The following is a 12,586-nucleotide window of genomic DNA, read 5'->3' as shown; positions in this document are numbered from 1 at the left end:
CACACAATGGGGTTACAAAGAGTCAGACCCATATGCTTGCACACAGATGCACACATGCATTGTGGCTCTATAGTGTAAAAGAAAACACTCTTTTTTAAGGGAAATACCAAAGTATTTATAGTAGACAGACAAATCATCTTTAATTTACCATAAAATGGTTTAGGTGAAATAATTTACTTGTGTAGTCTTATGGACAGGGTAAAATGAAATTCCTAGTACAAACTGAAGCTTTAATAACTTTCAGTACAATTTAGTGCAGTTCAGTCACTCAGTAGTGTTCGACTCTTTGCGATCCCATGAACTGCAGCATGCCAGGCCTCCCTGTCCATCACCATCTCCTGGAGTTTACCCAAACTCATGTCCGTTGAGTTGGTGATGCCATCCAACCATCTCATCCTCTGTCGTCCCCTTCTCCTCCCACCTTCAATCTTTCCCAGCATCAGGGTCTTTTCTAATGCATCAGCTCTTCACATCAGGTGGCCAAAGTATTGGGGTTTCAGCTTCAACATATTCCTTCCAATGAACACTCAGGACTGATCTCCTTTAGGATGGACTGGTTGGATCTCCTTGCAGTCCAAGGGAATCTCGAGTCTTCTCCAACATCACAGTTCAAAAGCATCAATTCTTCGGCGCTCAGATTTCTTTATAGTCCAACTCTTACATCCATACATGACCACTGGAAAAACCATAGCCTTGACTAGATGGACCTTGGTTGACAAAGTAATGTCCCTGCTTTTTAATATGTTGTCTAGGTTAGTCATAACTTTCCTTCCAAGGAGTAAGTGTCTTTTAATTTTATGGCTGCAATCACCATCTGCAGTGATTTTGGAGCCAAAATAAATTAATAAATAAATAAAGTCAGCCACTGTTTCCCCTGTTTCCCCATCTATTTCCCATGAAATGATGGGACCGGATGCCATGATCTTCGTTTTCTGAATGCTGAGCTTTAAGCCAACATTTTCACTCTCCTCTTTCACTTTCATCAAGAGTCTCTTTAGTTCTTCTTCACTTTCTGCCATAAGCGTGGTGTCATCTGCCTATCTAAGGTTATTGATATTTCTCCTGGAAATCTTGATTCCAGCTTGTGCTTCATCCAGGCCAGTGTTTCTCATGATGTACTCTGCTTATAAGTTAAATAAGCAGGGTGACAATATGCAGCCTTGACGTACTCCTTTTCCCATTTGGAACCAGTCTGTTGTTCCATGTCCAGTTCTAACTGTTGCTTCCTGGCCTGCACACAGGTTTCTCAAGAGGCAGGTCAGGTGGTCTGGTATTCCTATCTCTTTCATAGTTTTCCACAGTTTATTGTGATCCACACAGTCAAAGGCTTTGGCATAGTCAATAAAGCAAAAATATATGTTTTTCTGGAACTCTCTTGCTTTTTCCATGATCCAGTGGATGTTGGCAATTTGATCTCTGGTTCCTCTGCCTTTTCTAAAACCAGCTTGAACTGTATTGCTGAAGCCTGGCTTGGAGAATTTTGAGCATTACTTTACTAACTAATAACTTTAGGAGTATGTATAAATGCTATAGATTTAAAAAGACCTCATTGGAACAGTTTAAATTTCTTTTACACTTACTAGTTTTGTGAATTTTAATAGGGTTCTAATTATGTTTTGTTTCAGTCAATATTTTCATATTTAGTCAGAAAAAGAGTACATAAACAGATTTTGTATGTGGAAATTAACATTTTTATTAATTAAAATATCAATAAAATTAAAAAACAAACAAACAGAAAATGAAGTACTGACAATATTAATTTCTGAAAAAAAGTTTTGCTAACAGCTTCATTTAGCACAGCAACTATTTCTGCTTTTACATATAACCATCTATTTCTGATGTGCATAGTTATAAGTTTATAATTAATTAATAATAATTATATATTATTTTACACAATGATTTTTAATTACCACTCAATTTATAATATTTTAGTTCCCTATATCATCCTAATCATTATACTTTTAAATGTGTACCTAGCTTTCCTATTCAATAATGAAATATATCTCCTTTATTTTGCACATTTGACTAGCTTTTAATAGTTTTAAAATAATTAACAGTGAATATTTTATAAATACTGTATCTGTTTTTGCTTTCTTTTCACATCTGCTAAATTGTATTTGTTTAATAATAATTCCCAGAAATGCTATTTTTGAGACAAAATGTATAGACAACTTCATGGGTCTGAACAGTTACACCAATTCGTATGTGCACCAGCAGAATTTTTCATTCAACATCACATAACTTCAGAAAGTATGCTAATTAGGTTTTGGTTCGTGTGATGTATTTGTTAGTCTAGTGAAAGAGATAAGTAAATTTAGACCTATGAGATGGGAAACAACTGAATTAAAAGAATACCAAAAAAAAAAAAAAAAGGCAATATGTGACTAGGAATTGTACTATTAAAATAAGTTCCCTGTTGAAAGCATAAGGAAAGCCTTCATGGGCTAAGCACAGAATGACAGTCACACAAATCTATAAGCAAAATGTAAATAGCAAAAAAGCAAAACAAAATAGAAAAGTTTCAGTTAACATTAATTTTCACTCTAGTAAAAATAGTGTTGATCTTAGATAGAGAACGATGTTTAGAAGTCAAAGATGGGTGCATTTTCAGCTGAAGGTCTGGATAACATTTTGAAAAGCAATGGGTCACCATTGCCTGGACTGGCCCCTGACAACTGAGTACCCAGGGCCTTGCTGACACCCCAATTTTTCCCCAGAAGCACAAGCTCATTAAGACTTCAAATATCTTTTCCTACACTTTTACCAGAGTTAGCATCTCTGAATGAATCTCCCAGCCTTTTGAGATGCAGCTCATAGATGCATGGAGTATATTCCTCAAATGACAAATAGGTAGCTTGGGGGAAACCTGGAAGCCCCAGACCACTTTTATCATGGCTAATCGTCCCAGCCAGTTAATCATATGGTCCTTGCAGTTACCAGTCTTTTTAAATTTAAAACGAGAGGGTTGGGATAATTAGCCTTGCCAGGGTCACTGATCTTAAAGGGGATATGCGCTCTCTTGTGCTTTCACTCATCTCATACAAATCAGGAAAAAAAAAAAGATTCAAACCTTATATCGCCACCCTTATTTTTAGCTAATATTAGGATTGAGTTAATGTTAATATTAACTAGGTTTTGCAGAAATGGCTTTCACGGTGAGTTAAGGGAAGCGCTTTGATGAGAAATAAATCTATATTGGGGGGAATTTTCTGTGTGTTCTTTGTTAGTTACTATATATATTGTTGTTTAGTCACTAAGTCGTGTCTGCCTCTTTCGTGACCCCCAAAAGAGTCTGTAACCTGCCATGCTTCTCTGCCCATGGGATTTTCCAGGCAAGAATACTAGAGTGGGTTGCCATTTCCTTATCCAGGGGGTCTTCTTCACCCAGGGATAGAACTTGTGTCTCCTGCATTGCAAGCAAATTCTTTATTACTGAGCCATCAGAGAAGCCCTCTGATCAATAAGGATGCTCTGACACCCCTCAGTTCATGCGAGTACTGAGGGCAACCTACTAAGTAACTTTTTCATTATTTCTTGGCTTCCTGATGGACTTAAGCTATAGGGAGATAAGTAAACTCCAAGCCACGAAGCCCCCAATTCAGTGTCTCTGCTGAATTTGTCTACAGTCTAGATTTTATAGTTTTAATCACAATTAAGGGATGAAACACACAACACAGGAGAAATGAACATGGATTCTAGGGGTGCACTGTGAAGAGAAAAGAAACTTGGAAACAAAATAGACTTTGAAAAGAGAACTTAAAAATCCGGCACACCAAATACATTTAAACACCTCGGCTCTCTAGGGCAAATACTAAAGCTATCAAAATGAGAAAAGAATCTGCTAAGCTTAAACTGACAAGGTTATTTCCCCTCTTCATCTCCCTGTTCACGAAAATCATTGGGCAAGATAGGCAAGTCTTTGGCATGAAGCTCAAAAGAGAAAAAAGTAGAGTCTGTATTTATTTTTGTTTAGTCACTAGGTCATGTCTGCCTCTTTTGTGACCCCCAAAAGAGTCTGTAGCCTGCCATGCTCCTCTGCCCATGGGATTTCCCAGGCAGAAATATTGGAGTAGGTTGCAATTTCCTTCTCCTGGGGATCTTCCTGACCCAGAGGTTGAACCCACATTTCCCACATTGGCAGGCAGATTCTTTACCACTTGAGCCACCTGGGTAGCTCACTTATATATACAGTTCCTACATACACCGTTTCTAAAGGAAAAGAAAGAATAACATTGAAATGTGAGTCTCATTCATCAGTGAGACATCTGTTGTTTCCTGTCCTGAGGCCAATAAGACAAATCTTATTGTACAGTGTACGGTCTAGTCATCAAAGATGAGCCCAGTTAGATTTAAGCCAAAAGATTTCTCCACTCGAAGAGAATGAGAAAAATGTTGCACTTTAACAGTCCTCATTCTCTCTGAAGGTTTTGGCTTTACTCATTTGTACTTCCTCCTTTTGTCCTTGCTCCTCTCTGCTCAGCTAACTCTCAACTTTGGAGCAAATCTTCAAGTCTCAGCCCAATAATTAAGCATGCAGTTACATCATAAATAACTTCTAGGATGTTTTTCATGGATTCTTTGGACAATATCCTGGGCAAGTAAATGATAAATATTGAACTTACTAGAATGATTACATTTTCGAGAGAAACAGAGTAAGATATCATCAGAGATGAAACCTAAATCCATTCTCAATTGGTTTTAAAAATCCAGCTATGTAATCATTAAAGACTCTTTACTTTTTTCTCTTTTGAGCTTCATGCCAAAGACTTGCCTATCTTGCCCAATGATTTTCGTGAACAGGGAGATGAAGAGGGGAAATAACCTTGTCAGTTTAAGCTTAGCAGATTCTTTTCTCATTTTGATAGCTTTAGTATTTGCCCTAGAGAGCCGAGGTGTTTAAATGTATTTGGTGTGCCGGATTTTTAAAGTTCTCTTTTCAAAGTCAATTTTGTTTCCAAGTTTCTTTTCTCTTCACAGTGTACACCTAGAATCCATGTTCATTTCTCCTGTGTTGTGTGTTTCATCCCTTAACTGTGATTAAAACTATAAAATCTAGACTGTAGACAAATTCAGCAGAGACACTGAATTGGGGGCTTCGTGGCTTGGAGTTTACTTATCTCCCTATGCTGCTGCTGCAGCTGCTATCTCCCTACAGCTTAAGTCCGTTAGGAAGCCAAGAAATAATGAAAAAGTTACTTAGTAGGTTGCCCTCAGTACTCGCATGAACTGAGGGGTATCAGAGCATCCTTATTGATCAGAGGGCTTCTCTGATGGCTCGGTAATAAAGAATTTGCTTGCAATGCAGGAGACACAAGTTCTATCCCTGGGTGAAGAAGACCCCCTGGATAAGGAAATGGCAACCCGCTCTAGTATTCTTGCCTGGAAAATCCTATGGGCAGAGGAGCCTGGCGGGCTTCAGTCCACGGGGTCGCAATGAGTCAGACACAACTGTGCACACATACAAACACACATGGTGAATATGGAGATTAGGAGTCTACATTAAAACTTGCAAACGTGACTGACGAAGATATTCTAGGCTGGCAAAACGGCCTTTATCTCGATCATATGATATTACAGCACATGTCCTATTCAGACACTTCCCCTTTTACCTGAAATAAGTGGAGAAAGAGAAAAGACAGAGCACAGATCCAACAGACTTTGCAAACAGATTCTGCTTTGTTCTAAGACACAAAATCACTGTAGATGTGAAAAGCAAGGAGGAACTCACTGTTTACCTTCTATAAAACCAGTGAAGAGTTTACAATATACTAGCTTTGGAATCACATGTGTTTAAAAGGCTGCTCCTTGAGGTGTTGGCAGTTTATATACTGAGCATAGTGAACTATGTTGACCTATTTCTTGTGATGCCCTGAGATATAAGAACAAGGAAGGTTATGTTGACTGGTGGAACTACTCCGAGGTCATGATGCCTAGTTTCTATGCAGCCCATCTGCAAACACAATGAACACTTCTGTAGAGCTCACTGTATAAAAATAAGCAGAATTATTGAATAACCTCTCAGCTTCTGAAACACCCTCTTTAATTAGAATAATACAATCAAGAAACATTTACTATGAATTTGTGAAGGGCTGATCCTTTGTCCACAGGCCAAGTGGAAATCAGTAACAGAAAGAGGGAAGAAAGAAGGCAATGAAAGTGATGACTGCATAGTGGTGAAAGCCTGCCTCTACAAAAAATGCAGGAGGGGGAAAATAAAGCAGATTGAGTTAGTGAAAATGGAGAATTAAAGAGGGGAATCTTAATAAAGCATGGAATGCAAAGGTGAGTCACTAATATGGGTAATCAGTCCAATTTGGGGTAAAACAAAACAAAAACTCAAAAATTTCAAGATATACTGATATGGTTAAAATGATGAACTCCCTGAAATCAACTTTTTTTTTTTCAGTTTAAGAACTATAGTATATTGACTAGCGGCTGCTTGTGAGCTTTTGGTTTTTATTTCTTTCTTTTATTGGAGTATAATTGCATTATAATGTTGAGTTGGTTTCTGGTCTACACCAAAGACAATTAGCTATGCCTGGAGAATCCCACGGACGGAGGAGCCCGGTAGGCTACAGTCCATGGGATCTCTAAGAGTAAACAGAACTGAGCGACTTCATTTTCACTTTTCACTTTCATGTATCGGAGAAGGAAATGGCAATCCACTCCAGTATTCTTGCCTGGAGAGTCCCAGGAACAGAGGAGCCTGGTGGGCTGCCATCTATGGGGTCGCACAGAGTCAGACACGACTGAAGCGACTTAGCAGCAGTATACATGTATCTCTTCCCTCTTGAATTCCCTGCTTCTCACCCCCTTCCCACCTCTCTAGGTCATCACAGAGTACCAAGCTGAGTTTATTGGAAATTTTAAAGTAATTATCAAATAGACCAATAATACAATTATAGGGCACTAGAAGAGTACTAGAAGGGATATATATGTATATGCATAGAAATACATATATTTTATTTATGTATATAGCCATATATTTATGTAAATAAAATAAGATACACTTCCCATGGACAATGTCAGTCTCTCCTTTCAGCAAGAAAACTTACCTTTGAAAGAATAATGTAGTATTCTTATGTCTATGAAAAGCCTTATTCATATAAAATCAGCAAAATAATTGCTAAAGTCATCAGATTTTCTTTCCAATGACCATGAATTAAATAAACTCATTCTTCCAACAAGTAGTAATTGAATTTCCACTCCATGTTAAATACTATACAAAATGCTGCAGGATATATAAACAAGCATAGAAAATTGTCTTCCTTCAAGGATTTTAAAGTCTTGCATGTGTATGTGTCTATGTACATCTGTATCATTTATATCCATCTGTATGATATGTGTGTGATTTTGTTTATCAGTATTTTTATTTACATAAAATTTTAACAATGAAGAAAAATACAGAATAGACACTATTCTAGATCACTCATTGCTTGTTTTGAGTGGGCTACATTTTGGAAAAGAAAGATAAAATGTTATCTTTACCATTTAGGAGTATTCAGATTAGTAGGGGAAAACATAAAGACCAAAAAGCATAGAATCATAAAACCATACCCCATATATCAAATTAAAAAAGTGCAGCCAAGAGGAAACAATTAATCTAACTTAGAGGCATCAATAAGCTTTCAAAGTAAGCTACTAAGGACAGTCCAGTGGAGGAGAAGCACAAAGTTGGGGAAAGGAAGTCTTTGAGGTAGATGGGAATAGCATGATGACACGTAAAAAAGTCATGAAACAACTCCCTTCTGGGGAAATGTGTGGCTAGACCAGCTGGAGGAGCAGAGAGAACATAAGTTATATAGCAATGAGAGAGGATTCTGAAAAATATATGAGAAAGTACAGGGTGTGTCATATTATGGAATCAGAACAGGATCTCCTGGATAAGGAACCATTTTCTTACTAAATTAATCTATTTTCTGTTTATATAAAATATATTTCATTCATTATATTAACCTAATTTAAATTATGAATTAATGTTACTTAGTAATTATGTGCATGTGTGATCAGTTGCTCAGTCTGACTCTTTGTGGCCCTATGGGCTATAGCCTGGTAGGTTGGTGGTCCCCCTGGTATATAGTATCATAAAGAGCTGGATATGCAATGGCAAAATTTGGTGCTCATTCACAGCAATAGCTGAATCCTAATTGGAGAAGAGAAGTCCATGTGTTGAGCCTTTTATAAACTGCATGCGTGCCACCATAAACCTATGGATGAAGCTGTAAGGCTGCTGATGGAAAGAGAACATTATCCATGTGTAGGATATTTTGTTCACCTAATGACTAAACCCTATCCCTGTTGTAAGGGACTACTCACCTGGAAAACAAGATGTCTTACTCAAGGTCCATTCTGAGATTCCTTTTCATAAAACTATTACCTAAAATTATTTTTTAAGCTGAGGTATAATTGACTTACAATATTAACATCAGTTTCAGGTGTATAACATAGTGATTTGATATTCTTAGGTATTATGAAATAATTACTATGATAAGTCTAGTCAACATCTGTCACCATACAAAGTTATTACCTCCTATTTACTATATCGCCAATGCTTTACATTTTATCCCCGAGACTTGCGTATTTAATAAGTAAGTGTGTACTTAATTCCCTTCACCTACTTCAACCCTCCCCCCACTTCCCCTCCCCTCTGACCATCACTTGTTTGTTCTCTGTGTATATGAACCTGTCTCTGTTTTGTTCTGTTTTTCATTTGTTTTGTTTTTAGATTTCACATATAAATGAAATAATTTTGCATTTGTCTTTCTCTGTCTACTTTATTTCATTTAGCATAGTACCTTTTAGGACTATCCATGTTGTCTGCAAATGGCAAGATCTGATTCATTTTTATGGCTGAGTAATATTCTAGTGTGTGTAAATATATGTATATGCCACATCTTCTTTATTCAATGGGCACTTACGTTATTTTCAAAATTCTTTAACATCAATACAACAGACTTCTTATTTTTAAATTGCTAAACATCCAGCCAAACCAAAGCTCTAGAATTCTTCATAGTCTTATTCTATTATCTAATTTTCTTCATAGCTGAATAAAATCATTGACTATTCTGTTCCACTATAAAAATTTAAGATAGTGCCTACAACATGGTGGGCAATCATATTTTTTCAATGAATGCAAAAATGCAACAAACAAACAAACAAAAAAAAAACTGTTAAAGTTTACAAGCAGTAGAATGTCAAAATGTCAAGTGGGACAAATGAGATACATAAGTGAAAAGTGAAAAGGTAGTCACTCAGTCATGCCTGACTGTTTGCAACAACATGTACTGTAGTCCGTCAGGATCCTCTGTCCATGGAATTCTCCAGGATGGAATACTAGAGTGGATTGCCATTCACTTCTCCAGGGGATCTTCCTGATCCAAGGATCAGATCTGTGTCTCCCACAATGTGCAGATTCTTTACCATCTGATCTATAAGGGAAGAAGACCCCGAGATAGGTAAGCATGGTGGAAAACAAATATTAAATTAAAAAAAAGAGGCATAGCAAACATCATTTAACAGTATGCCAGACACTGAACTGAGAGCTTTATGCACATCCTCATTTAATCTTCACAGTTCCATGAGGTAGGCACTGCAACACCTTCTGGAACTAACACCCAAAAAAGATGTCCTTTCCATTATAGAGGAATAGAATGTAAAAGCAGCAAGTCAAGAGACACCTGGAGTAACAGGCAAACTTGGCCTTGGAGTACAAGATGAAACAGGGCAAATGCTAATAGAGTTTTGCTAAGAGAATGCACTGGTCATAGCAAACACTCTCTTCCAACCACACAAGAGAAAACTCTACAGATGGACGTCACCAGACACTCAATACTGAAGTCACATTGATAATATTCTTTGCAGCCAAAGTTGGAGAAGCTCTACACAGTCACCAAAAACAAGACTGGGAGCCAACTGCGGCTCAGATTATGAACTCCTTATTGCCAATTTCAGACTTAAATTTGAAGAAAGTAGGGGAAAGCACTAGGCTATTCAGTTATGACCTAAATTAAATCCCTTACAATTATACAGTGGCCATGGCAAATAGATTCAAGGGAGCAGACCTGAAAGAGTGCTTGAAGAACTATGGATGGAGGTTCATGACATTGTATGCGAGGCAGAGATCAAGACCATTCCCAAGAAAAAGAAATGTAAAAAGGCAAAATGGTTGTCTGAGGAGGCCTTAAAAATAGCTATGAAAAGAAAGGAAGCAAAAGGCAATGGAAGAAAAGAAAAGATATACTCATTTGAATGCAGAGTTCAAAAGAAGAGCAAGGACAGATAAGAAAGCCTTCCTCAGTGATCAGTGCAAAGAAACAGAGGAAAACAAAAGAACGGGAAAGACTACAGATCTCGTCAAGAAAATTAGATACCAAGGGAATATTTCATACAAAGATAGGCTCAATAAAGGACAGAAATGGTATGGATCTAACAGAAGCAGAAGATATTAAGAAGAGGTGGCAAGAATACACAGAACTACACAAAAAAGATTGTCATGACCCAAATAACCACGATGGTGTGGTCACTCACCTAGAGCCAAACATCCTGGAATGTGAAGTCAAGTGGGCCTTAGGAATCAATGTGAACAAAGCTAGTGGAAGTGATGGAATTCAAGCTGAGCTCTTTCAAATCCTAAAAGATGATGCTGTGAAAGTGCTGCACTCAATATGCCAGTCATTTTGGAAAACTCAGAAGTGGCCACAGGTCTAGAAACAGTCAGTTTTCATTCCAATCCCAAGGAAAGGCAATGCCAAAGAATGTTCAAACTACCATGCAATTACCCTCATCTCACATGCTAGTAAAGTAATGCTCAAAATTCTCCAAGCCAGGCTTCAACTTCCAGATGTTCAAGCTGGATTTAGAAAAAGCAGAGGGACCAGACATCAAATTGCCAACATCCATTGGATTATTGAAAACACAAGAGAGTTCCAGAAAATCTCTACTTCTGCTTTATTGACTATGCCAAAGCCTTTGACTGTGTGGATCACAACAAACTGTGGAAGATTCTTCAAGAGATGGAAATACCAGATCACCTGACCTGCCTCCTGAGGAATCTGTATGCAGGTCAAGAAACAACGGTTAGAACTGGACATGGAACAACAGACTGGTTCCAAATCAGGAAAGGAATATGTCAAGGCTGTGCATTGTCACCCTGCTTATTTAACTTATATGCAGAGTACATCATGTGAAATGTCGCTCTTCATGAAGCACAAGCTGGAATCAAGATTGCCAGGAGAAACATCAACAACCTCAGATATGCAAATGACAGCACCCTTATGGAAGGAAGAAAAGAAGAACTAAAGAGCCTCTTGATGAAGGTGAAAGAGAAGAGTGAAAAACATGGCTTAAAACTCAACATTCAGAAAACTAAGATCATGGAATCTTGTCCCATCACTTCATGGCAAACAGATGGGGAAACAGTGGAAACAGTGACAGACTATTTTTGGGGGCTCCAAAATCACTGCAGATGGTGACTGCAGCCATGAAATTAAAAGATGCTTGCTGCTTGGAGGGAAAGTTATGACCAACCAGGACAGCATAATAAAAAACAGAGACTGTTGGTAGGAATGCAAACTAGTACAGCCACTATGGAGAACAGTGTGGAGATTCCTTAAAAAACTGGAAATAGAACTGCCTTATGACCCAGCAATCCCACTGCTGGGCATACACACTGAGGAAACCAGAATTGAAAGAGACACGTGTACCCCAATGTTCATTGCAGCACTGTTTATAATAGCCAGGACATGGAAGCAACCTAGATGTCCATCAGCAGATGAGTGGATAAGAAAGCTGTGGTACACATACACCATGGAGTATTACTCAGCCATTAAAAAGAATACATTTGAATCACTTCTAATGAGGTGGATGAAACTGGAGCCGATTATACAGAGTGAAGTAAGCCAGAAAGAAAAACACCAATAGAGTATACTGACGCATATATATGGAATTTAGAAAGATGGTAATGATGACCCTGTATGTGAGACAGCAAAAGAGACACAGATGTGTAGAACAGTCTTTTGGACTCTGTGGGAGAGGGAGAGGGTGGGATGATTTGGGAGAATGGCATTGAAACATGTATAATATCATATATGAAATGAATTGCCAGTCCAGGTTTGATGCAGGACACTGGATGCTTGGGGCTGGTGCACTGGGACTACCCAGAGGGATGGTATGGAGAGGGAGGTGGGAGGGGGGTTCAGGATGGTGAACGGGTGTACACCTGTGGCGGATTCATGTTGATGTATGACAAAAACAATACAATGTTATAAAGTATTTAGCCTCTGATTAAAATAAATAAATTTATATTAAAAAAAAAAAGCAGAGACATCACTTTGCCAACAAGGGTCCATCTAGTCAAGCCTATGGTTTTTCCAGTAGTCGTGTATGGATGTGAGAGTTGGACTATACAGAAAGCTGAGTGTCGAAGAATTGATGCTTTTGAACCGTGGTGTTGGAGAAGACTCTTGAGAACCCCTTGGACTGCAAGGAGATCAAACCAATCAATCCTAAAGGAGATCAGTCCTGGGTGTTCACTGGGAGGACTGATGCTGAAGCTGAAACTCCAATACTTTGGCCACCTCATGTGAAG

The sequence above is a fragment of the Budorcas taxicolor genome, chromosome 21 (genome assembly GCF_023091745.1).
Source record: "Budorcas taxicolor isolate Tak-1 chromosome 21, Takin1.1, whole genome shotgun sequence".
Classification (NCBI taxonomy): domain Eukaryota; kingdom Metazoa; phylum Chordata; class Mammalia; order Artiodactyla; family Bovidae; genus Budorcas; species Budorcas taxicolor.
This window is presented reverse-complemented; position numbering follows the sequence as displayed.